This window comes from Scyliorhinus torazame, chromosome 7, assembly GCF_047496885.1.
Source record: "Scyliorhinus torazame isolate Kashiwa2021f chromosome 7, sScyTor2.1, whole genome shotgun sequence".
NCBI lineage: Eukaryota > Metazoa > Chordata > Chondrichthyes > Carcharhiniformes > Scyliorhinidae > Scyliorhinus > Scyliorhinus torazame.
The window spans coordinates 284,711,210-284,735,456 of NC_092713.1; the positions used below are offsets into that span (position 1 = coordinate 284,711,210).

At 50.2% G+C, this 24,247-nt stretch overlaps 1 long non-coding RNA gene across 1 annotated transcript in view; it reads right to left on the reverse strand.

Moving 5' to 3' along the window:
- Positions 1 to 16,218: 16,218 nt before the first annotated feature.
- The window catches only part of LOC140427479 (uncharacterized), a 44,507-nt gene continuing 36,478 nt past the window's right edge, over positions 16,219 to 24,247 (reverse strand). Inside the window, exons 2-3 of the long non-coding RNA XR_011948508.1 lie at positions 18,930 to 19,057; positions 16,219 to 16,801 (exon numbers count right to left, since the gene is read on the reverse strand). This is a non-coding gene — a long non-coding RNA (uncharacterized lncRNA). The remainder of the gene's footprint in view (positions 16,802 to 18,929; positions 19,058 to 24,247) is intronic.

A 24,247-nucleotide genomic window follows, 5' to 3' on the forward strand; every position in this document is an offset into this window, starting at 1 on the left:
GAAATGTAAGTTCAGTGATTACAAAGCGTTTTCTGTTCTATTGGTAACCTGAACTCTAATAGTTAAGTTGCTAATCTTGTTGGACTTGCCTTCAGACCTGGAAACTGTTGTCACTGGACTCTTCCATTAAGTACAGGTCTGTTGCTGCCAGCTCACAGCAGTAAAGCAAGTGTGGCAGGCTACTTGCAGGCAGGGCAAGTTTCCTTCTGACAGGCGGCACCTCACAGATACTTGGTCGGGAATGTGGCAAGCCACGTCACTGGGGAACATGAGGGCAGTGAAGGCAGGACCAGCGGCCAGCAGGGAAATTGTTCATGCTGATGATATACTATACATCCGAGCAGATTGACAACCTGACACATTAATCATCAGGTGCCAAAACTTTTGAGAAACTACCTTTAATAACATCTCTCTTTGAGTAGTGACATTTTAAAACAATGTACCCATTCTCAGGATTTGCGCATTAGTGGCATTCCATATATTACCCATCCCTAGTTTCCCTGGTGTGATACGACAGAGTATCTTTCAAAACCACATCAGAGATAGTTTTTTAAAAAATATATATTTATTAAAGTTTTTTAACAAAATTTTTCTCCCTTACAAACAATAACCCCCCCCCCGTAACAAAATAACGAGAAATCGCGCAGCGCAAGATATATACATGGCAAAATGATATATTTACGTGGCTTTGTACACTGGCTCTCTCCCATACGTGCCAGTTTCCCCAACCCTTCATGTTATCTCTTGCTCATCCACCCTCCCAGGCAGTCCCCCCCCCCCAGGACGTGCCCCCCCCCCCCCCCCCCCAGGTTGCTGCTGCCGACCGATCTTCCTCTAACGCTCTGCGAGATAGTCTAGGAACGGTTGCCACCACCTGTAGAACCCCTGCGCAGACCCTCTCAAGGTGAACTTAATCCTCCCCATTTTATGAACCCAGCCATATCGTTTATCCAGGCCTCCACGCTGGGGGGCTTTGCCTCCTTCCACATTAGCAAGATCCTTCGCCGGGCTACTAGGGACGCAAAGGCCAGAATGCTGGCCTCTTTCGCCTCCTGCACTCCCGGCTCGTCCACTACTCCAAATATTGCTAGCCCCCAGCTTGGCTTGACCCGGACTTTCACCACCTGAGATATTGCTCCCACCACTCCTCTCCAGAACCCTTCCAATGCCGGGCATGACCAAAACATATGGACATGGTTCGCCAGGCTCCCTGAGCACCTTCCACATCTGTCCTCTACCCCAAAGAACCTGCTCAACCTCGCCCCCGTCAGGTGAGCTCTGTGAACCACCTTAAATTGTATCAGGCTGAGCCTGGCACACGAGGAGGAGGAATTAACCCTACCTAGGGCATCCGCCTACAGACCTTCCTCGATCTCCTCCCCCAGCTCCTCCTCCTATTTACCCTTCAACTCTTCTACCAGCGCTTCCCCTTCTTCTTTCATCTCCTGGTGTATTTCCGACACCTTGCCCTCCCCGACCCATACACCCGAGATCACTCTGTCTTGAATTTCTTGTGCCGGGAGCAACGGGAATTCCCTCACCTGTCGCCTTACAAAAGCCCTCACCTGCATATATCTAAAGGCATTTCCCGGGGGTAACTCAAACGTGTCCTCCAGTGCCCCTAGGCTCGCAAACGTTCCATCAATGAACAGGTCCCCCATTCTTCTGATCCCCGCCCGATGCCAGCTCTGGAACCCCCCGTCCATCTTCCCCGGGACAAACCGATGGTCACCCCTGATCGGGGACCACACCGATGCTCCCATTGCACCCCTGTGCCGTCTCCACTGGCCCCAGATCCTTAGCGTTGCCACCACCACCGGGCTCGTGGTATACTTTGTCGGCGGGAGCGGCAGCGGTGCCGTCACCAATGCCACCAGGCTCGTTCCTTTACAGGACGCCATCTCCTTTCTCTTCCATGCCACCCCCTCTCCCTCCATAATCCACTTGCGGATCATCAACACATTTGCTGCCCAGTAGTAGCTCCCCAGGTTTGGCAGCGCCAACACTCCACGTCCCTACTGCGTTCCAGGAACCTTCTCCTTACCCTCGGGGTCTTATTCGCCCTCACAAACTCCATAATACTCCTACCTACTCGCTTAAAAAAGGCCTCAGTGATCACGATGGGAAGGCACTGAAACACAAACAAAAACCTCGGACGGACCACCATTTTGACCGACTGCATTCTACCCGCCAGCGAGAGCGGTAACATGTCCCATCTTTTGAAATCCTCCTCCATTTGCTCCATCAACCTCGTCAGATTCAGTTTATGTAGGACCCCCCAGCTCCTGGCTATCTGGATCCCCAGATACCGAAAGCTCCCCTCCGCCCTCCTCAGCGGTAGGTCCCCTATCCCTCTTTCTTGGTCCCCTGCCTGTAATACAAAGAGCTCACTCTTCCCTACATTGAGCTTATAGCCCGAAAACTCCCCAAACTCCCTCAGAGTTTGCATGACCTCCACCATCCCCTCCATTGGATCCGCCACGTACAGCAACAGGTCATCCGCATATAGCGACACCCGATGCTCTTCTCCCCCTCGGACCACCCCCTCCATTTATTAGACTCCCTCAATGACATGGCCAATGGTTTGATCGCCAATGCGAACAACAGGGGGGACAGGGGGCACCCCTGCCTCGTCCCTCGGTACAGTCGAAAGTACTCCGACCTCCGCTGGTTCGTCACTACACTCGCCACCGGGGCTCTGTAAAGGAGCTTAACCCAACTGATAAACCCTCCCCCGAACCCAAACCTACGCAGCACCTCCCAGAGGTACTCCCACTCTACTCGGTCAAAGGCCTTCTCCGCGTCCATAGCTGCCACTATCTCCGCCTCTCCCTCCACCGATGGCATCATTATCACGTTTAAGAGCCGCCGCACATTGGTGTTTAGCTGCCTACCCTTTACATATCCTGTGTGGTCCTCGTGAATCACCCCTGGGACACAGTCCTCGATCCTCGTAGCCAGCACTTTTGCCAGCAACTTTGCATCCACATTAAGGAGCAAGATTGACCTGTACGATCCACATTGCAGTGGGTCCTTGTCCCGCTTTAGGATCAAATAAATTGTCCCTTCCGACATTGTCGGAGATAGGGTCCCCTCCTCTCTTGCCTCATTAAAGGTCCTCACTAGTAGCGGGGCCAACAGGTCTACGTACTTCCTGTAGAACTCCATCGGGAACCCGTCCGGTCCCGGGGCCTTCCCCGCCTGCATGCTCCCCAAATCCTTGCTCAGCTCCTCCAACCCAATTGGTGCCCCCAAACCAGCCACCTCTTGCTCCTCCACCCTCGGGAATCTCAGTTGGTTTAGGAATCGTCTCATACCCTCTTCCCCCGCTGGGGGCTGGGATCTATACAGCTCTTCATAGAAGGCCTTAAATACCTCGTTTATTTTCGTCACACTCCGACCCGTGGCTCCCCTTCCATCTTTGACTCCCCTTATTTCCCTCGCTGCCATCCTTTTACGGAGCTGGTGTGCCAGCATCCAACTAGCCTTTTCCCCATACTCGTAGGTCGCCCCCTGGGCTTTCCTCCACTGTGTCTCCGCCTTCCCTGTGGTCAACAGGTCAAACTCCGTCTGGAGCCGTCGTCTTTCCCCAAGTAATCTTTCCTCCGGGGCCTCTGCGTATCTCCTGTCCACTCTCAAAATCTCCCCCACTAACCTCTCCCTTTCCATGCCCTCTGTCTTCTCCCTATGAGCCCTAATGGAGATTAGCTCTCCCCTGATCACCGCTTTCAACGCCTCCCATACCACCCCTACCCGCACCTCCCCGTTGTCGTTGGCCTCCAAGTACCTTTCGATACACCCCCTCACCTTCCCACACACCACCTCGTCTGCCAGCAGTCCCACATCCAGCCGCCACAGCGGGGGTTGGTCCCTCTCCTCTCCCAGCTCCAGTTCCACCCAGTGCGGGGCATGGTCCGAAACGGCTATGGCCGAATACTCCGTCCCCTCCACCCTCGGGATGAGCGCCCTGCCCAGAACAAAAAAATCTATCCGGGAGTAGGCTTTGTGTACATGGGAAAAGAAAGAAAATTCCCTGGCCTGCGGCCTTGCAAACCACCATGGGTCCACTCCCCCCATCTGATCCATAAACCCCCTAAGTACCTTGGCTGCCGCCGGCCTCTTTGCAGTCCTTGATTTGGAGCGGTCCAGTGCTGGATCCAACACTGTATTGAAGTCCCCTCCCATTATCAGGCCTCCTTTCTCCAGGTCCGGAATGCGCCTCAACACGCGCTTCATGAATCCTGCATCATCCCAGTTCGGGGTGTATACGTTTACCAACACCACCCACGTCCCTTGCAGCCTACCGCTCACCATTACATATCACCCTCCATTGTCCACCTCAATAGTCTTGGCCTCAAATGACACCCGCTTTCCCACTAATATTGCCACCCCTCTATTCTTCGCGTACAGTCCCGAGTGGAATACCTGTCCTACCCATCCCTTTCTTAACCTGACCTGGTCCGCCACCTTCAGGTGAGTCTCTTGGAGCATGACCACGTCCGCCTTCAGTCCCTTTAAGTGCGCAAACACTCGAGCCCTCTTCACCGGCCCATTCAGCCCCCTCACGTTCCACGTTATCAGCCGGATTGGAGGGGCTCTCACCACCCCCACCCACCCGCCCCCCCCCCGCCGACTAGCCATCTCCTTTTCTGGGTCATTCCCGTGTCCACGCCTCCCTCACCCTCCAGTCCCCCAGACGGGGGGCCCCCCGACTCGACCACTGCCTCTGTGTCCCATTCCTTTTCGGCCAGTGCAGCAGCAGCCCTTTCCCCCCCCCCCCTCCCCTCCCCCCACTAGACCCCTGTCTAGCTTTTTTGCTCCCTCCATGTCACTCCCGTAAGTCAGCTGACACCTGCTGACCCCGGCTTCCCCCGCCGTCCCATTGACCTCCCCGTGTGGGAGTCTCCCAATCAATATGCTTTCCTTCGTTCCCCTTCCCGCCTTTCTTCCCGCGCGCGAGAGAAACCCCGCGCTTTCCACAGCCCACTCCGCCCCCTCTGGCGCAGCTCCTGTCGCGGCCTTGTCTCTCTCCCCCAGCCCATATAACATTTCCTGCGCATGATTGACCCCCTATATACAACAGTCATCACACATCAACCCTCAAACATCCCCCCCACCCTCACAAACCCTCAGTTAGAGTCCAACTTTTCGGTTTGTATAAAGGTCCACGCCTCTTCAGGCGTTTCAAAGTAATAGTGTTGGCCCTTGTATGTGAGCCACAGTCGCGCTGGCTGCAGCATTCCAAATTTCACTCCTTTCCGGTGCAACACCGCTTTGGCCCGGTTGAAACCCGCTCTCCGCTTTGCCACCTCCGTGCTCCAGTCCGGGTATTATCGGATCTCTGCATTGTCCCACTTCCTGCTCCGCTCCTTCTTGGCCCATTTCAGGACCAACTCTCTGTCCGTGAACCGGTGAAACCTCACCACCATCACCCTTGGCGGCTCATTCGCCTGGGGCTTCCTCGCCAGCACCCGGTGTGCCCCATCCAACTCCAGCGACCTCGAAGGGGCCTCCGTGCCCATCATTGCCCCAAGCATCGTGCTCGCGTATGCCCGGCATCATCCCCCTCCACTCCTTCAGAGAGACCCAGGATCCGCAGATTCTTTCTCCTCGACCTGTTCTCCAGGTCTTCGAGTTTTCCCGCCCACCTCTTGTGTAGCGCCTCGTGCTGCTCCACTCTCATCGACAGGCCCAAGAGCTCGTCCTCATTCTGGCTGACTTTTCTTTACCTCCTGGATCTTAACCTCGTGGGCCTTCTGGGTGATCCTGAGTCCTTCAATTGCCGAAAGCATAGGCGCCAGCATCTCCTTGCGCATCTCCTCGCGCTGCTCTTCGAAGCAGCATTTGATGAACTCCTGCAGCTCCCCTCTGTCCCTGGCCGCCGCCATTTTGTTTTTTTTACCTCACTTCTCCCGTTGCTCCAGTGCCGCTTTTCTGGCCGTTGCACTTCGGGTCCGTTTCATAGGCGTTGGAGGGGGACCTCTCTCTTCCCTTCCCCACGGGCTTTTGTCAAAAAAAGTTCCGTTGGGGCTCCTCTAGCGAGCCCGAAAGTCCGTGGTAGTGGGAGCTGCCGAATCGTGCGGCTTAGCTCCGCATCGCCGCACCCGGAAGTCATGACATCAGAGATAGTTGATAGATGAACATGTAGTCCACATAGGTTGAACAGGGTAACAACCACAGATTTTGTTCCCTGAAAGATAATAGTAAACGTGTTGTGTCTTTTACACCAATCTGACAGCTTCACAATAATTTTTGTGTTATTTGCCTTCCAGATTTGTTTTTTTTTAAACAAAATTCAACTTCTCAAATTACCAAATAGTGGGATTTTGAACTCAGGCCAGTAACTAGTGTTAGAAAAATAAAGGTAGTTTTAAGGGATTTATGTTTTTATTGGTAAACATTAGAAATAAGATATTGTTTTAGGTGGGTGGAATTGAATGTTTCTGTGCAAGGAAGGGACCGAAAGTTAGATTCATGCTGGATAAAGGTATTTGTATGTGTGTGTGTTGGGGGGGGGGGGGGGGGTGTTGGTTAGGTTCCAACTGTGAAAGAGGGAACTATGGCATGAAGAGTAAATATAGTTGCTTGGCAACTAGAGGCCTTTGTAAGGTTAATTTTTAGTTTTAGCTAGAAGCTACAGCAGTTGGAGATGGGGAAAGGGTGAGAAGGCAGCTCTCGTAGCTCAGCTCCAAAGCAGGAAACTTGTACAATGGAGTAATAGCTCCAGAGAAACTAAAGGATGGTTGGTTCTAGAAACCTGGATAATATTCATGAGCAGCACAGAATAAACTGAGTAGGAATCGGCTGGTGAGAAGCTAGGTTTCTAAAGTAATCCTAAACATTTCTAAAGAATCCTAAAGTTTGGAATGTTTTACTACAGTCTGCAAAACACATTTTAAAGTATTTGGAAGACAGTATAGGCTGGATATCAGAGTTTGTGTTAACAGTGGGTATCAATCAAGGCAAAAAAATCTTAAAGGGGTTCACGTAAAACCTCGAGTGGATTCTCTGTTAGAAGAGAAGTGGAAGCACTGTTCAAAAGAGGCCTTTGAAAAACGTGGAGTGGATTTTGCAATGTAATCTTATTACGCTTATTATAAAGCTTATTACGAGGGAAAACTTTAGAGCTTATTTTGGGAGTGGAGATTGGAAACTCTCATGTGACAGTCATCTGAGGGGATTCTGAGGAGAAATCCACAGACACTAACTTGGGTTCAGAATGTTTGATCACAGCCAATCTGTATGCTTAAAAGGAACTTTGTGTTAATGGCACCATTGTAGATTCAAATGCACTTTGTCATCCGTGTTAATCTTAAAATCACAGAATAATATAGTGCAGAACAGGCCCTTCAGCATATCGAGTCTGCACTGATGCATGAAAGACACCTGACTTGCCTACCTAATCCCATTTGCCAGCACTTGGCTATCAGCCTTGAATGTCATGACCTGCCAAGTATTCATCCAGGTATTTTTTAAAGGATGTGAGGCAACTCTCCCAGGCAGTGCATTCCAGTCCATCACCACACTTCTGTCCCTCACCTTGACCTTGTGTCCCCTCGTAACTGACCCTTCAACGAAGGCTGCTACCTATCCACCCTGTCCACGCCCCTCATAATCTTGTACACCTCGATTAGGTCGCCCCTCAGTCTTCTCTGCTCCAACGAAAACAACCCAAGCCTATCCAACATCTCTTTATAACTTAAATATTCCATTCCAGGCAACATCCTGGTGAATCGCTTCTGCACCCCTTCAGTGCAAGCACATAATTTCTATAATGTGGCGATCAGAATTGCACACAGTACTCCAGCTGTGGTCACACCAAAGTTCGATACAACTCCAACATGATCTCCCTGCTTTTGTAATCTATGCCGCGATTGATAAAGGCAAGTGTCCCAAATGTATTTTTCACCACCCTATTAACCTACCCTTATTTCTTCAGAGATCTATGGACAAACACATCAAGGTCCCTTTGTTCCTCAGAGCCTTCCAGAGTCAGGCCTGTGTGTAATCTGTATGTAATTGTTAAACTAAGGTGGGAGTAAAGGAGTATTGTATCATAATCCAATTTTTTCATGTTTAATAAATATATTTTTCTTGTTGTTAAAACTAATTAGTGGTTACGTGACTCTGTTCCTCCACATTTCAAAAAGAAACAGGAGATGTTACGGTAGTTTGAGCCAGTGTTCCATCTGGGAACTTCACATCCAGTAATAGCATCAACTGGGATTGTGGCACTAGTCTACAAGCACTACACTACCGTAACCTACTGCAGTGTTTTTCAAACCTTTTTTTTCAGCGAGCACTTTTACAAAATGACCAACTCTCGTGATCCACCCCACGTTCACAATAGATTCTCCAGTTATTTTTTAAAATGTCACATTCATTGTTGGGACTTCTGTTTATTAAATGTAAAAATTGTAAATAACCATATATTTTCCAATTTTTGTTGTTATTTGGAGACCTAAATAACTTGTAATAAAAATCTCGGAACAGATCAGTGCGAGATACTTTCAAACTCAAACTTTTGGGGCGCGATCTAATGGCCATGGCCATGTTGTGCCCAGTGTGGATCCGGTTAGATCACAGGGGAGGCTGAAATCGGGATCTGTGCCGGGCCCGATCGGTTTCCGATTTGATATTTGATCGGCCTGTTCCCGTTGATAGGATCTGGACCCCATTTTAGATGTGGCTAGAAACCAATAATCACCAATTAGGGCTAATTTCCATATCGTTAACGGGATGGATCCCCCTATCAAATGGCCTCCTATGATCTAACCAATTTACACCTCTTTAACCTGTCATTATCCCTCTCTCCAGTAGCTCTGTCTGGACCTGTAAAGACTTAATTACCTGCAAAGACTCGCATTCAAAGCATTGTCTTGCATGATTGACTTTGTCTGTATATGTGTTTCTGGAACCCACCTCTTTATTCACCTGAGGAAGGAGCTATGCTCCGAAAGCTAGTGATTCAAAACAAACCTGTTGGACTTTAAACTAGTGTTGTAAGACTTTTTACTGTGCCCACCCCACGTTCAACGCCGGCATGTCCACAACATACACCTTCTGCACAGAGTTAATTTCCAGTAGTGCATCACACTCTTCTTTTCCAGTCCTGCATCTCCCATCCAAAACCAAATGCCTGTTTACTGCAATATGTCTCCACAAGTACCCCAGTCAACAACTCATAGCCGAAGGACTCCCACATAAAAGATTTAGCAGATAATTCCTGTGCATCTGTGGGGATCTCCTGCCTTTCAATTGGTTCATTGTTATGAAACTGATTCATGTTTGCCACATTCTGAACTTGGCTCTGAGGTGACAGTTGTGGGTTTGGGAACTCCATCCACCCCAATCAGGGTAAAAATGCAATTGTTCAAGTACAGATCATAGGAAGAACGGAGGCAATAATCACACAAAGAGACCGACTTCAGGGTTAAATTTCCGAATCGGGTGCATGTTTAATGTCTGCTATTCATAGATCATAGAATTTACAGTGCAGAAGGAGGCCATTCACCCCATCGTGTCTGCACTGGCCCTCAGAAAGAGCACCCCACTTTTCCCCACACCTCCACACTATCCCCGTAATCCAGTAACCCCACCTAACCTTTTTGGACACTAAGGGTACTTTAGCATGGCCAATCCACCTACCCTGTACATCTTTGGACTTGGGAGGGAAACCGGAGTACCCGGCGGTAACCCACGCAGAAACGGGGAGAACGTGCAGACTCCGCACAGACAGTGACCCAAGCCGGGGATCGAACCTGGGACCCTGGAGCTGTGAAGCGACATTGCTAACCACTGTGCTACCAAGCAACGCATTGTTAACATTATGAATGAACCTTGATTTTGTGTTACTATTAACTTGTTGGTTTTGCTTGAATTTCTGCTACAGTTAATCTTTTGAATTTCTGTTGCTCTTAACCTTGACAATCAGATCTATGTTTAAATTTGTGCTGCGTGTGTATAAGGAGTTTGATGTATATTTAAAAGGTGGAACTACTCTTCGCTCACTTTCTGAGATCAGTCGCTCTCTCAGTGAGACTGACTTTGCGATCAATGGTGAGGCTCCTTCCTTCCCCATCAGCCCAAAATCCAGGTGTGTTTCCAAGAGTTCCCCGTTCAAACACCCAAGGTGCGTTCCAACGGGAGAAACAGTAAGTGCGGTAGCAAGCGAGAATTGCTGGGTACTTCCCGACAGCCGATCCGGCGTGACAGCGACCGGTTTGTAATGGCAATTAGGGCCGAGAATGATGCTCCACGGGCTTCATGGTGGAAATGGTTGTCCAACTGATTCACCGCAGCTGGCAGCACCCCGCTAACAAGGAGGAGCAGCTCTTAACCTGCTCCCTCTAAACACATTCCAGATAGCCCATGGCCATACCACCAAGGAGGCCTGCACCACGATTCAGAGATGCCGACCTGGCCAGACTGCTGGATGCAGTGGAGCCATGACAGGACACCCTGTTCCCTAAGGTGCCCTGGTCACGGGTCAGCTGGTGCCACCCGGGAGGCAGTGGCAGCGGTCTACAGCACGGGGGCTTTTTGCAGGAGAACCGCCACCCAGTGTCCTAAGAAGCTCAACGACCTCCACCGGGCCACATGGGGTGAGTTGGCATTGTCCCCAGGCACCTGTCCCACCTGCCACCCCGCCCCCTCCCGTCGATGGCCTGGCAGTTGACACATCAACCCCCCACAGCACAATACTGCGCCTGTGCACCAGCACACACTGGTCCCACCAGCACACCCCACCCATGCCCAGCAGAGGTGCCCACGCCTGTCCCCTGCCATCACCCCTATCCCCCTGCGATGCATGATACATGCAGCACACAATGCCATCCCTTTGACCCCACAGTAGGAGTTGGCACACAATTGGCGGGAAGGGCTCAGACAGGTGACGGGATGCCGGACATCAGAGTCATCACCCCCTGGAGGTCGTGGGGATGACCGAGGACAGAGCTTTCACCAACATTGAGGTTGGCCTGTGCCGCAGAGGTTAGGATACAGTAGCCCCCATCCAGACGATTTGTCACATGTGAGTTGTTCGAGCCTACAATAATGATCCTTCCCTCCCACTGACCACATGTCCATTCTTCCGCAAGATCTCCATCCAATGCCAGCCTTCCAAGAGAACACCCCGGTGGAAAGCTCTGAGGATGCCACCATTGAGGCTTCACAGCTGTCACCTGCACCTTCCACCAACGCAGAGGCACACACCTTGGCGGGTGAACGCAGTGGATGTGCATCTGGGGCACAATCTGGTGAGCACCACCATTTGCTGATGCACATCAGCTGGAGGCAGGAACGTCTAGTGGGGGACAACAGTTGGAGGTCTGCTGGATCCCAGGACCCAGCTGGGCCCTAGACCGACGACAAGCCTCTGGACCAGGTTATCCCAGAGCCGATGAAGACTTTAGGGTGCGGCCGTGAGATTCAGAAGGGGATATTCGTGATACTCCCGCAGGCCCATAGCCGATTGGTAGAGTCCCAAATGCAACGGGCGCAGGAAATGGCACCGACAATGCATGGCACCGAGGCCAACACTGCTAAGGTGGCAACCACTGTTGAGAGCCTGCAGTACAACATCAGCACCATGAGTGGTGGTGTCCAAGGCGTTGCTCAGTCAATGATGGCCATGGCTGAGCACCTCAACAACATGTCCCAGTCGCTGGAGGATGTCTCCCTGACGTAGGTAGACCTTGTCGAGGCACTGCATTGCATGTTCCAGTCTCAGGAAGGCTTTGCCAAGGTGTCCCAGTCACTGAGGAATGGGTCCCCGACATAGAGGGGCATCGCTTAGAGCCCTTAGGCACCATGGTGCAGATAATGGGGAGCCGCCAGGGCTGGCAGAACCAAATGATGCAGGCGCCACTGGAACTTACTCCAGGCACCCCTCCATCCCAAGGTGACCCCCAAGGCCTTATGGGAACCGTCTGGGAGGAGGGAGCACTGGAGGCAGACCCGTAGCCTCCCTAAGGAGATGACAGCGGCCACCAGCTCTCGTGAGTCCTCCGCTCCTGTCAATGGCGTGTCTTGGGGTCAGCTGGCAGAACAGGCTGGCACGGAGAGGAATGCGCCACCGGGAAGGCGGCCGGGGCTCTCCAGCCTAGGCGTTCCAGAGGATGCATGCAAGGGGCATCAAAGGCGTGGGGGGGGGGGGGGGGGGGGGGGGAAACGACACCATCGGTAGTTGGGACAGTTAGAGTCACGATTCTACACCATTAAAACATGTTACACCCAAGACAATGGAAGCCTCTGTCACGTTATTCCATACTACTGGCCGGCCTACAACCCCCCCCCCCCCCCCCCCCCACCCCCCGCCCCCCCGCTCCTCAGATGCCCTCCACCAGCTCCAACCCCCGAGGCATTTGATCCTAGATCAACCCCCGAGGCATACCATGTGCAGGTGGTGGGTGTGAGTGCCCTGTCATCAGACAGACAGCAGTTGGACAGTGGTATAGATTGAGGAGCACCAGAGTTCACCTCATAGGAGGTAATCATCACCCTCCTGACTTGTTTATGGCCCACTGACAGTGCCGACACAGACTCAACACCCTGGAGTGATGCTGCACAGACCCTTGGAGGATGAGACAGGGCGATTGGGAGGAGGGAGTGGAAATGGGTGGGTGGGTGAGTGAATATGTGGGGCTGGGGGGAAGATGTGGGTCGGTGGGAGGGGCACGAAGAGGATGGGATGGCTGGTGGGTAGGAGGGAGGGGGGTGAGATGATGGATAAAGCCACGTCCTGTGAGAAGTGGGTGAGAATGAGGGTCTCCCTTGTCCTCCAGGCATGCCGGACTCTCGCCACAGCCGCCTGTCCTCCATCTTCCAGCTGCTCCGTGGGTTCTCCCCGGGTTCATTCTCCAGCCCCTTCTGGTCCGTCTCCTCCTCCTCAGACGTAGCCGCATGTTCCTCCTCCTCCACCTCCAGCACGTTGCCCCACTGCTGTATCAGGTTGTGGAGGGCACAGCAGACCACCACAAAGTGGGAAACCTTCTGGGGGGTAGCCTGCAGTGCACCACCAGAGCAGTCGAGGCATTGGCACCTCATTTTCAGCAGCCTGATGCATTGCTCATAGACAGCCTGGTTGGCCGCATGGGCCTCATTAGATCGGGTCTCCACATCGGTCACCAGCCGCCGTACTGGCATACTAGCATCATTAGCCAGGACTTCAGCCACTACCCCTTATCCCCCAAGAGCCAACCCATCATGAAAAATGAAAATGAAATGAAATGAAAATTGCTTATTGTAACAAGTAGGCTTCAAATGAAGTTACTGTGAAAAGCCCCTAGTCGCCACATTCCGGCGCCTGTCCGGGGAGGCTGTTACAGGAATTGAACCGCGCTGCTGGCCTGCCTTATTCTACTTTAAAAGCCAACTATTTAGCCCTGTGCTAAACCAGCCCCTGGGCAAACAGGGCATCCATGACTTCACGGATGCACTTGTGGGCTGTAGGTTTCAAAATGCCGCACAAATCCCCGTTCGAGCCCTGGATGAACCCGAAGCGCAAAGGTTCAGGGCTGCGGCGATCTTGACGGCCACCGAACCACAAGCACATGGGACAGGTGTTGCACCGTCCTAATGTTGAGGCGGAGCCTCCTGCGGCACATGCTGTCCAACATGGGGCAGCACGGTAGCCTTGTGGATAGCACAATTGCTTCACAGCTCCAGGGTCCCAGGTTCGATTCTGGCTTGGGTCACTGTCTGTGCGGAGTCTGCACATCCTCCCCGTGTGTGCGTGGGTTTCCTCCGGGTGCTCCGGTTTCCTCCCACAGTCCAAAGGTGTGCGGGTTAGGTGGATTGGCCATGATAAATTGCCTTTAGTGTCCAAAATTGCCCTTAGTGTTGGGTGGGGTTACTGGGTTATGGGGATAGGGTGGCGGTGTTGACCTTGGGTAGGGTGCTCTTTCCAAGAGCCGGTGCAGACTCGATGGGCTGAATGACCTCCTTCTGCTCTGTAAATTCTATGATAACATCTCCCCAAATGACCAGCTTCACCTGTACACCTTGGGCCGTCGCTGGCCTCTCCCTCTGGGTCCCTCCCCAAACTGATGGGCAGCCAGGTCCTCAGAGTGTGGGGTGGGCCCCGACACATATGCTGCCACCTCAAACATCTATCGACGCTATGGTTGCCCCTGTTATGCCTCCACAATATTTAACGTGGCTTGAAGATCTCACAGACGCAAAGCCCCTGACCCTGCTGGCCCAGTGGTAACCCCCGACCTGGAACACTATGGCCCCTCGACGAAGCCGAAGCCCTCTGAAGGGCCCCCCCCCCCTCACAAGCCCTGGGGTAGCAGCTCTGGGGCCCAGGAAAGGCATGCTGAAAATGGAAAAGGCTATTCGCCTCCTATCTTTCCCTTAGAAGCCATTGCAGCAGCTTCACATCTTTTGAAAAGGAGTACAAAACGACCCCCTGCGTGACTTCCCGCCGGGGAGTCGGGTAATTCCCGGGAGGTCGATGCATTCAACTTCAATCTCGTCAGTGAGATTGAAATGAATGCGCAAATTAGGGTTAATGATATTCTCCCCATTTTTGGGCAAGATCGGAACTCGCCATCGGGAGCGGGCTGGGTGAATCACAAAATGGTTCGCGCCTGGCACAAATCTCGGTTTTTCCCCCTCCCACTATTCCCCCCTAGTACTTGGAACCATGCCGGGTACAATGCAGTCGCGGAAGCTTGCCCCTGGTATATGAAGCACAAAATGTTCGTATGCAGTTACAGCAAGTGATTAGGAAGGCAAATGGAATATTGTTGTTAATTGAAAATGGAAATGGAACATATAAGTTGGGATGTTTTGCCGCGGTTGTGGAGAGTGTTGGGCAGCTCGCACCTGGAGTACTCTGTACAGTTTTCATCTCCTTATTGAAGAAAGGCAATAATTACATTGGAAGCAGTGTAGAGAGGTTTACTCGACTGATCCCTGGGATGAAAGTGCTGACTTGTGAAGAAAGGTTGGACAGGTTGGAACTATACCCATTGGATTTTAAAAGAATGAGAGGAGATCTTATTGAAATATAAGATCCTGAAGGGATTTGATAGGGTGGAGGCTGAAAGAATGTTTCCCGTTATAGGGACACCAGAACTAGGAGACAATTCAAAAAACAAGGCGTCTCCCATTTAAGTTGGAGATGAGGAAAATTATTTTTGTCTCAAGAGGGTCATTAGTTGATGGAATTCTCTTCCCCACAGAGCAGTGGCTGCAGGTTCATTGAATATTTGTTAGGAGGTTGGATTCTTGATTGACACTTGAATCAAAGGGTATAGGGGATAGACAGCAAGATAGAGTTGAGGCCACAATCAGATCAGCTATGACCTTATCAAATGAGGGAGCGGAGCAGGCTCAAAGGAACAAATGACCTACTCTCGGTCCTAAATAGTATGTTCATCCTTATGTGGCTAGATTTCATTTGATCAATTTTATTTGATAATACTTCTGTGAGGCTGCTTGGAATGCTTAACCACGTTAAAAGTGCTATTGAATTGTGAATTCCGTTACAGTCCCAGCTGACATTACAGTCGGTCTCTTCTAACTTCTTCCATCGGGCAGGAGATACAAAAGCCTGAGAACACACACAAACAGATTCTAAAATAGCTTCTTCCCCGCTGTTACCAGACTCCTAAACAACCCTCTTGTGGACTGACCTCATTAACACTACACCCCTGTATGCCTCATCCGATGCCGGTGTTATGTAGTTACATTGTGTACCTTGTGTTGCCCTATTATGTATTTGATGCACGATCAATTACTACGAAAATGAGGTAGTAACATAACTGAAGGCTTTAATAGACTAGAACTGTTCCCCAGCAGCTTCGGTACAAAATGAGGGCTGCTGGGACGGCACCGGTTCTTATACCCCGCCTGTCAGGGCAGAGCTACATACAAAACAGCCAATGGTAAACTCCTAGGTTTAACCAATGGTCTTCAGCCTCTCGGTTACTGCAATACCTGATAATACCACAGTATTTTCTTTTATTTCCTTTTCTTTTCATGTACTTAATGATCTGTTGAGCTGCTCGCAGAAAAATACTTTTCACTGTACCTTGGTACATGTGACAATAAACAAATCCAATCCAACAAGTCAGATCCCAGAGTGAAACTTGGCTCGATAGATCCTAACTTTTTTTGGATAAAGTTACCAAGCAAATTCATGGGAGTCTGCGAATGAACTTTTGACACAAATAATTAAGTATTTATTAAAACAAAAAAAATGAACAATATTACACCAGGCAAAAAGTTTGGAACGATCTCAGTAAAAACACAGGAAGGTGATTCATTTTTCCAATATTCCTTTACGCAGCAACATCTTTACAGACACATAAACCAGTGAAAATTTACCACTAGCTTGACACAAAGGCTCCTTGACTGGGACTGGCAGGCATGCAAATGGTCTACTTCAGGGATTTTCAAACTCAGGGTTACGACCGCAGGTTTCAGGAGGGTTTCTGGAGCATTACCGATCGGGGAAAGAACGTTCTACTGCCGCGACATGCCTTTAGAAACGCTGCCAGTGACAGACTTTTGAGATTTCCGGCCATCCTGCCCATGTGTGCCAGATCAAGCAGTGCGCAGGCCCGATGCCCAGCAGGGTGGACCGCCTCCTCCTGATGTCAGCATGCTGTCCAGGGCCAGTTTGTTTCAGAAAACGTCCTCTAACCGAGAGCGGCAGCAGGGAGCAGGTCACGCGTCCCGTGCGATGACGTCACATGTTCTGGGCGCGAGAGAAATTCCTCCATTTTGCAGCTGCCAGCAGTGCTGGTGAGACTCCTGGGTCTCTGGTGAACAACCCATGAAGAAGAAGCTGAAAACAGGGACAAAGCAGCATAAAGATGATTACTTGTGGTGTGGGTTATTAATTGTTCCCCGGCAAATCAGGATTCGAAGTTCATGTGTGTTATATGCAGGGAAGCACTGGCAAGTGAAAGTTTAAAACCCTCAAAACTTCAAAGACATTTGAAGACTAAACATGGCAAGTTTGAGGACAAACCTCTTTATTTTTTTCAGCGGCTACAGTGAAATCTTAAACCATCAGCCGAGTCATTATCAGAAATGTAGCATTGAATAGCAAAGCAAGTGACATCATGAGAACCAAGCAGGCTATTATGTCACATTCAAGATAAGTGAAAATAGTGGGTGGCGAAGGTTGGCTTGCTCGAGCCACAAAGGTCGGCTGGCATGGATCATGGGTCCCGGTTGGCATTACCATCTATATATCATAACACTGCTTTCAGGTTTGACAATGCTCATTCCTTTTGTTTCAATTAACATTTGCAAAAATGGGCCCCGGGCAAAAATGTTTGAAAAACACTGGTCTACTTCCAGTAAATTCTTGAGCAGTCAGTTGATACTTCTCACCCAGCTCTTATCTCTTCTCAAGACACCCAAACCACAATCTAAACTCTCTATTGCTTCAACTGCAGAGAAAACGCTTGAGATCCCTCAACTTGGTCCGCCAATAGACTTGTGGTATTTCTTATCTCAGAGAGCTGAAAATCCATGTATTCACTCTCTGACACATACTGGCTAAACTGGGTTTTTTTCTGCATCTCTGTGTCACTTGACCACTGTTGCTAGCCCAGTTTTTTTCAACTGTGTTCCCGTCTAGTCTTATGGGTACCAAGGTTCATAGCATACCTAAGTGAATTTAGAACCACTCTACTTTCTTGTATATGTATAAATTCAACTTAAAAACGATACATTATTCACTCAGTTGTTATTGTTAGCTCTATCATTTCAATTATTCCAGTTTTATTACTTATTAGAAATTTCTAGACATTATTGCAAATGTTAATTGAAACAAAAGGAATGAGCATTGTCAAACCTGAAAGCAGTGTTATGATATATAGATGGTAATGCAGCAAATATTCTCTGTAATACTATTTTAATAAGTGACCAACAATTTTTAGACCGATAATAAGTTTACATTAATTACAAGAATTACAATCATCTCAAAATTACCTTTGAGAATTCATCTGCTGTTTTGTTCTGCACTGAAAATTATCTATTTATACTATTAATAACAACTACTACCCTAAGGCAGGAAATTACAGCTTCATACCTGGCAATGACAGACTAATACCAAATAATTGTATGTTCGGAAAACCAGATGGGCACAAATTGCTAGTTTAAGAATACATACACTTTGTATCCAAGCTGACATTGCCGCTGTTGTGTTAATACAATAGAATATCATTAACTCAAGCTTTGTTATTACAAACCTCCTTTAATAACATAAACTTATTTTTCTGAGTACAGGGTAATGTTACTAGTCAACACTTTGGGAGCAGGCTACCACACATAAGAAACTATGATTTCTTTACAATTAACTGCAAACATGATATCCTGAGCATACATCAGATGGCATCAACGATCAACTCAACTGTTAGGTGGCATTATTCTTTCTGCTTCTAAATCACCCTTTGCGCAAAACATTCATGACCCAGAGGCAGTGTAGGGAATGTGCTCCGAAGTCAACATTGATACAAGTCTAACTAAAAGTTAAACGGGCCACTCTTAATGGCAGCACTGTACCTAATTGGCAAGTTCATCAACCTTATCCTGCACTTTCCATTGTCTAAAATAAGTACAGGATTACGTAGAGAATTGCGACCGCAAACCCTTATTATGTCATTTTGTCGCTAATTGCTTGGTAGTAAATTGTTTGAACCTGCTAGAAGTTTGTAGAGATCTTGAAGCAGATTGCCTGACTATCATCTGATTGAGGAGGTGACACGTGGAACAGAGAAAAAAAGAGGAAAATAATTAAACAAATGGAATACACGATTGAAACAAAACACCCCTTGAACTTTTCAATCATGTTACTTATTTGTGACAACCTTTCAGAAAGTTATTGTTCTTTGTTTTCCAATAATGTACAATTGTATTATGGAAATAGTTTGGGCAAAATAAACAATTTGAGAAGTGCATACCTCATGTGTGTGATGTTTGCATAATGTTAACTAAACACGAGATGGCTCCTTGATATGAGTAAGAACATTGTAGCAATTACACTTTTTATATTGCTTTTGTATTCTTCGACAAGGCTATTTTAGAGGATCTGAAAATAAAACAAACAATTAGTTATTACTACTTATTAGTTATTACAACACCCTGAGCTAGTGCGTGGTCAATGCCTGCCTCACTTGACCTGGAGCCATAACACAATTGAATTAACGAATAATTCTTTGAAAAAAATACCTGAAGTCTTTGACGCTTGACTGCCCAATAATTACAGTCACGAGGTTTGTAAATTTAAACACAATTAGTGAGCGACACAGTGGCACAGTGGGTGGCATGGTGGCACAGTGGTTAGCAATGCTGTCTCACAACGCCAGGGACCCATGTTCAATTTCAGCCTTTGGTGACTGTCTCTGTGGAGTTTGCACTTCCTCCCCTGTCCAAAGTGCCTCTAGTTTCCTCCCACTGTCCAAAGATGTGCAGGTTAGGTGGATTGGCCAAGCTAAATTACCCCTTTGTGTCCAAAGGGGCAGGTTAGGTGGGGTTATGGGGACAGAGTGGGGGAGTGGGCCGAGGTTAGGGTGTCGATGCAGACCCGATGGGCCAAATGGCCTAAAAAAAAGAGCGGCATAGTGGTTAACACTGCTGCCTCACAATGTCAGGGATCTGGGTTCAATTCCGGCCTTGGGTGACTGTGTGGAGTTTGCACTTTCCCACCGTGTCCGCGTGGGTTTCCTCCGGGTGCTCCGGTTTCCTCCCACGGTCCAAGATGTGCAGGGTAAGTCGATTGGCCATGCTACATTGCCCCTTAATGCCCCTTCGGTTAGGTAAGGTTACAGGGATAGGGCGGGGGAGCGGGCCTTGGTAGGATGCTGTTTCAGAGGTTCGATGCAGACTCAACGGACCAAGTGGCCTCCTTCTGCACTGTAGGATTCTATGAATTCCTTTTTATTTATAACAAAATATACAGCAAATACAACTGGGTTACAATTATTTAATTCCTAATCCCCCCCTACTTTAACTTGCCCCCATCCTATATATATTATATACACACACGCACACACGAGAGACAAACAAACACAGAGGGGGTGAAAATAATAAGAATAAAACTCAAAGAGAAGAGACTTTGTTTCTGATGGTTGTTTCTAGTATCTTTCTCCTCTTCAAACTTTGCGTTCAGTTTAAGGTTTTCACTGCAGATTCTTTCAGGTCTCTGTAGGTTCAGAAATACATCAACTCACAGCCTTTCTTTTTTTTTTAATAAACATTTTATTGAGGTATTTTTGGTATTGTAACAACAACACAATAAACAATGTACATGAAACTATAAACATAGTGCAAAAGCCGTCTCCCTCCCTTACAGGTCCCACCTTTATTAACCCCCTACTTGAAGCTAAACTAAACCCCCCCCCCTTTCTGCTGACTATTAATTTTCCGCGAAGAAGTCGACGAATGGTTGCCACTTCCGGGTGAACCCTAACAGTGACCCTCTCAAGGCGAACTTGATTTTCGCCAAACAGAGAAAGCTAGCCATATCCGATAGCCAGGTCTCCGACTTCGGGGGCTTTGAGTCCCTCCAAGCTAATAGTATCCGTCTCCGGGCTACCAGGGAAGCAAAGGCTAGAACGTCTGCCTCTCTCCTGGATTCCCGGGTCTTCCGACACCCCGAAAATCGCCACCTCAGGACTCAGTGCCACCCTTGTTTTTAACACCGTGGACTTGACATCTGCAAATCCTTGCCAAAATCCCCTGAGCTTCGGACATGTCCAGACCATGTGGACATGGTTCGCTGGTCCTCCTGCACATTTTGCACACCTGTCTTCCACCCCAAAGAATCTGCTCATCCGGGCCATTGTCATGTGAGCCCGGTGAACGACCTTAAATTGTATCAGGCTGAGCCTGGCACATGTTGTGGACGCGTTGACTTTACTCGACGCGTCCGCCCATAGACCATCCTCTATCTCTCCTCCCAGCTTCTCCTCGCACTTGCGCTTCAGCACTTCGGTCTGCGTCTCCTCTGACCCCATAACTTCCTTGTAAATGTCAGAGACGCATCCTTCTCCTACCCACCCTCTGGAAACTACCCTGTCCTGAATCCCCCTTAGCGGTAGGAGCGGGAAGATTGACACCTGTTTATGTAAGAAGTCCCGCACCTGCAGATACCTGAATTTGTTTCCCCTCGCCAACCCAAACTTCTCCTCCAGCGCCCTCATACTCGGAAAGCTCCCCTCTATAAACATATCCCCCAGCCTCTCAATCCCTGCTCTCCGCCATATCCGGAACCCCCCATCCATACTTCCCGGGGCAAACCGGTGATTATTACAGATTGGGGACCTGACCAATGCTCCCTCTGCTCCCACGTCTCCGCCATTGCCCCCAGACTCCCAGGGCTGCCACCACCACGGGGCTGGAGTACCGTGCCAGCGGGAATGGCAGAGGCGCAGTTACCAACGCCCCCAAATTGGTGCCCTTGCATGAAGCCGCCTCCCTACGCTCCCATGCTGACCCCTCCCTCACCACCCACTTCCTAATCATGGCTATATTCGCCGCCCAGTAATAATTACTAAAATTTGGCAGCGCCAGCCCGCCCTCTCCCCGACTCCGCTCAAGCATTACCTTTCTTACTCGCAGGGTCTTGCCCGCCCAAATGAAGCCAGTGATCACTTTGTTGACCCATTTAAAAAAGGACCGCGGAATAAAGATGGAGACACTGAAATACAAACAGGAATCTCGGGAGGACCGTCATCTTCACCGTCTGCACCCTCCCAGCCAGTGACAACGGAAGCGCGTCCCACCTCTGAAAATCGTCCTTCATTTGGTCTACTAGCTGGGACAGATTTAATTTATGCAGCCGGTCCCATTCCCGTGTCACTCGAATGCCTAGGTACCTAAAGCTTCCACTTACTAATTGTGGTAGTATGTATTGGGGGTCATGTGGGACTGGAAGCCCTAATGTCATTGGCTGACAGATCCCGGGTCCTGGTTGGCCGTTGACCTCTAGCTCTGCCCTGAAGGCGGAGTATAAGAAGCCGGAGTCCTCCCCGCAGGCCATTCTACTATCGAGCTGCGGGGGAACAGACACGCTTAATAAAGCCTCATCGACTTCACTCTATTCGTCTCACGGAGTCTTTGTGCGCTACAATTTATTAAGCGTGCCTAAAAAGGACTATGGAGCTCAGGATCATTTCGGAATGCCTGAGGATCAGCCCCCACGCAGTGAACGCGGCAGCAGCCTTCAAGCACTGGCAGACTTGTTTCGAGGCCTACCTCAGAACGGCCACCGGCCGGGTCACAGAAGACCAAAAACTACAGGTCCTGCACTCGAGGGTGAGCACGGAGATTTTCTCCCTCATCGAAGACGCGGAGGATTTCCAGACGGCGTTTGCAGCACTGAAAAGTCTCTATGTCCGCCCAGTTAACCAAATCTACGCTCGCTACCAGCTCGCGACGAGACGGCAAGGTCCCGGAGAATCGATGGACGAATTCTACGCCGCGCTGCTGATTTTGGGACGAGCCTGCAGCTGCCCTTCGGTGAACGCAAATGAACACACGGACATGTTAATGCGCGATGCTTTTGTGGCAGGTATGAATTCCTCCCAAATCCGCCAAAGACTTCTAGAAAGAGAGTCGCTAGGACTCTCAGAGGCCCGGGCCCTAGCAGCCTCCCTAGACGTGGCCGCGCGTAATACCCGCGCCTACGGCCCCGACCGCGCGGCAGCCCATTGGGCTCCGTACGTACCCGTCGCGACAAACCCACCCCCCCCCCCGGACACCCCACAGGCTTGCGCGGTCCAAACGCCAAGTCGCACCGGGGGCGCCCGCTGCTATTTCTGCGGCCAGGCGAAACACCCCCGGCAGCGCTGCCCGGCCCGCGCAGCAATCTGCAAGAGCTGCGGGAAAAAGGGCCATTTCGCGGTTGTGTGCCGGTCCCATTTAACCCTCGAATATTCTAGGTGATCAGCCTAGTTGGGGGGCTCATTGCCCCCCCCCCTTTGCCAATCAGCCATCCCCTTTTTTGGACCCGCCTCCAGCAAATGCTCCGCGCCTCCACCGGCCCGCTCCCCTAATCTCCTCTCTGTCCCTTAGCCCAAGTTCCTCCCTTGTCAGCAGAGTGTTTCCCCCCCTCCCCCCCCTATGACAACACTCTGTAACCCAACCCCTTTAATAAATTGATCATATGCACCCCCCCCCCCCCACTGCGCTTCCGTGAGCTAGCCCGCCCAGCTAGCTTGGTGGCCCCCATCCCTGGCGCTGGATAGTCTCCCACCTATTATTCCCTCCCCACCCTCCCCCCCCGCTCATACAAACAAACTCCAACATCAATCAATCCCCACACAATTGCCCAACAGAAAAACACCAAGATCTAAACAAGCACACCTCCATCCCCCAACAGTGCAAATGAAAACTGTAACTCACTCAGCTCTACCGCTGGCCCCCACCTTACTGGGATTAGATTTCCAATGCAACCTACAGAGCCTTACGTTCAAATTCGGCGGCCCAATACCCCCACTCACTATCTGCGGCCTCGCAACCCTCAAGGTGCAACCCCCGTCCTTGTTTGCGAACCTCACCCCGGATTGCAAACCCGTCGCCACTAGGAGCAGACGGTACAGCGCCCAGGACCGGACCTTCATTCGGTCCGAAGTCCAGCGGCTACTAAAGGAAGGCATAATCCATTCCCTTAAAAACCCTGCCTCTGGGGTCTCCGCATACCTCCTTTCGATCTGTAGTATCTCCTTTACCAGTCGGTCTGTCTCTGCTCTGTCCACCTTCTCCCGATGGGCCCGTATCGAGATCAGCTCCCCTCTGCCAACCACCTTCAGTGCTTCCCAGACCATCGCTGCTGAAATTTCCCCTGTTTCGTTGACCTGCAGGTAGCTCTGAATACATTTCCTCAGCCACTCACACACCCCTTCGTCAGCCAAAAGTCCCACATCTAACCTCAGTGTGGGTGCTGGTTACTGTCTTTACTAACCTGCAGGTCAACCCAGTGCGGAGCATGGTCTGAGATTGTGATCGCCGAGTACCCCGTGTCCATCACCCCTGCCAGTAAGGCCCTGCTCAAAATGAAGAAATCGATCCGGGAGTACACTTTATGCACGTGTGAGTAGAAGGAGAACTCTTTCACCCTCGGCTGCCCAAATCTCCATGGATCCACCCCCCCATCTGCTCCATGAACCCTTTTAGTTCCTTTGCCATTGCTGGCACCCTGCCTGTTTTCGTGCTTGACTGGTCCAAGCCAGGGTCAATAACTGTGTTGAAGTCCCCACCCATGACCAACCTGTGCGAG